Here is a 3317-nt window from a genome sequence, read left to right on the forward strand (position 1 = left end):
CCTCACTCCTTCTCAGCTAAGTGAGAGGACTCTGCTTCTGCTTTTCAGTAGGAAATTAATCTTACAGTAGACCCGCAGTGGGAAGGGAGAATTCCCCTCCAGAAGCTGAGCTGTTGATTGGGTGCAAATACCAAAATCCCCAGCCACTTTTTAATCCAGAGCTGCCCAACATCTGGATTCCAGACAAACACAGGAAATGCGGCATCCTGCCCGAGGGTCCCTCCGGCCCCCTCCGTAAGCATTCAGGCTGCTCGGAAAGCGCCTCCAACACTCCTGCTGCACCAGCTGACCCCAATTTAAGCCACTGGCTAGGAAGAGGGTTTCTTCCACGGTCGCTTGCTCTCCAATAAATTAGGGCTTTGTTAGCACCTCTGTGTGTATATGGAGAGGGGCTCCGCCACTGTGGCCGATGGAGGAGGTTGGTGGAGGGAAGGGCGCTAAGAGTCTAGTTCCTCCCCTCCTTGGGGAGCTAGAGTCAAGTTCTGCCTCTGAATATCACACCGATCCACTGTGTGAGAAACAGTGCCTCACAGGGGCATTGCCATGACCACTACCTAAGATGTCTGGTCTCTTTTTTGACCTTATATATTATTTTGAAAAAAAAATTTTTTTAACTGGGTTTTCTTGGGTTTTGAGAGAGGCGTCGGAAAATTCTTTCAGCTTCTGGACAAATTTGAAATATTTCCTGGTGGTACCTCTAGGATTAGGTCCTTCCTGAGGGGATCCTTCTTCTTTGGGGTGACTGTCCTATTTAAGAACTCTGCATCTCAACTTGTGAGTGGGGTACCCCAGATTGAAGGCCAATAGTTCTAACACGGTTATATAACTTGCTCAAGGTGACACAGCTAGCAAATTGCAAAAGGAGAAGCAAACTCAGGCAGCCACACTCTAAACTCTTAACTCCTATTCAATTAAACAGGGAAGCCATTAGTCGGAGCTGGCTCTAATGCCTGGTTGGCCTGCGGTAGCAAACCAAAATCTATGCCCATCAATGCCTCAAGGCTACAGAATGAAAGCTAAGGGCAACCAGTCACAAGCAGCCAACTAGGCTTTAAGCTACAGCCAATTTCCTTGCTTTGCTTTGGAGTCTTCGCTATAAAAGTCTCTCCCCAGCTCCTGTGGATGGAGTGTGCCTACCATTTCCGGTTTGGTGCAGCTTGATTGGAATCGATTTTTGCTCAAATAAACGAAGGCACATTAAACATTTTAAGAGTTTATCTTTTAACACTACTATGTTAAACCACCTCCTTCTGACTAGGGATCCTACCCGAGGATCCCTTTATTTATTTCTGTAAGCATCATAGCTGGGAAATCCCCTTCCAGTGCTGATGGTGAAACTGGTGCTTCCATCTGGAGGCCAGAGAGAACTGTTTGACTTTTTCCAAATACTCTTCCTAAAACTAACCTTTCCCCAGCCTTTGAGGCATTGGTTATCCCTACTCTGCAAAAACAGCCCTTTAGGTCACTTCCTTATTGTTGAGAAAGACCCAGTTCACCACCTTCAATTTTTTCCATCTGCATATAAATTCCTAAAGTCTTTTACCGGCTGCAATTGTGTTTCTCCCACAGCTAATGAATAATACGCTTCCTAGAAACAGTGTTCAAGGGACTGAACTTTTAATATTATGTCTTGGCCTTGGATTTGTGGCAATTACATTGTTTTCCCCTCAACTTCCATCCAGAAAGATGATGCACCCACTATGTATTAGTAATCCTTTTGTCTCTCCTTTGTTCACTGATGAATCCACCCCCTGAATTCCCAAGTCCAGGACGATAATCAAGACTTGACAGCATGTCAACCCCTTTGTCCTGGTCGAGAAATACTGGGTTGGTCAAAAAGATTCGTTTGGGTTTTTCTATAAGATGTTACAGAAAACCCAAACTTTTTTTGGCCAACCCAACAGATGCAGGAAAAAGCTGGTGGTGGCAAAACTGCATCTTCTGCCAACCCAAACTCCAAGTGTTTGTAAGATGAGCCTAAGCCAGCCCTCAAAATCAATATCAAGTCCAGATCCAGGTTAGCAAGTCTCCCAGGGCAGGAGCTGCTTCCCTTCCTAAGAAATGCAGGTACTTTTGTGGTTGGTGGGTCCTGAGTGTCAACCAAAAAAAAATTAATAATTATGATAATAATGCAGGAGCCTGCAAATAAGAAAAGGGTTTATATGAGGTCTTAAGAATTGCAGTTTGGGGGCTTCCCTGGTGGCACAGTGGTTGAGAGTCCGCCTGCCGATGCAGGGGACACGGGTTCGTGCCCCGGTCCGGGAAGAAGATTCCATATGCCGCGGAGCGGCTGGGCCTGTGAGCCATGGCCGCTGAGCCTGCGCACCTGGAGCCTGTGCTCCGCAACGGGAGAGGCCACAACAGTGAGAGGCCCGCGTACCACCCAAAAAAATAAATAAATAAAAAGAATTGCAGTTTGGGAGACTGATTCGGGTAACCCCAAAAGAGTGTTCCAAGGTAGAGAAAGAGGCAGGGGCTTATAAAGACCAAAAGCCACAAGGTTGTTAAAAGTTGCCTGGCAACACATGAAAAGATGCTCAACGTTGCTAATTATTAGAAAAATGCAAATCTAAACTACAATGAGGTACCACCTCACACCGTTCAGAATGGCCATCATTTAAAAGTCTACAAATAACAAATGCTGGAGAGAGTGTGGAGAAAACGGAACCCTCCTACACTGTTGGTGGGAGTGTAAATTTGTGCAGCCACTATGGAAAACAGTATGGAGTTTCCTCAGAAAACTAAAAATAGAATTGCCAGTATGACCCAGCAATCCCACTCCTGGGCATATATCTGGAGAAAACTATAATTCGAAAAGATACATGCAACCCAGTGTTCACAGCAGCAGTATTCACAATAGCCAAGACATGGAAACAACCTAAATGTCCATCGACAGGTGAATGGATAAAGATGTGGTACATATATACAATGGAATGTTACTCAGCCATAAAAAAGAATGAAATAATGCCATTTGCAGCAACATGGATGGACCTAGAGATCATCATACCAAGTGAAGTAAGTCAGACAAAGACAAATACCATATGATATCGCTTATATGTGGCATCTAAAACATGACACAAATGAACCTATGAAACAGAAACTCACAGATATAGAGAACAGATGTGTGGTTGCTAAGGGGTGTGGGTGTGGGAGGGATGGACCGGGAGTTTGGGATTAGCAGATGCAAACTATTACATATAGAATGGATAAACAACAAGGTCCTACTGTATAGCATAGGGAACTATATTCAATATCCTGTGATAAGCCATAATGGAAAAGAATATAAAAAATAATTTATACATATGTATAACGATCAC

The sequence above is a fragment of the Neophocaena asiaeorientalis genome, unplaced genomic scaffold, assembly GCF_003031525.2.
Source record: "Neophocaena asiaeorientalis asiaeorientalis breed wild unplaced genomic scaffold, Neophocaena_asiaeorientalis_V1.1 scaffold432, whole genome shotgun sequence".
Lineage (NCBI taxonomy): Eukaryota > Metazoa > Chordata > Mammalia > Artiodactyla > Phocoenidae > Neophocaena > Neophocaena asiaeorientalis.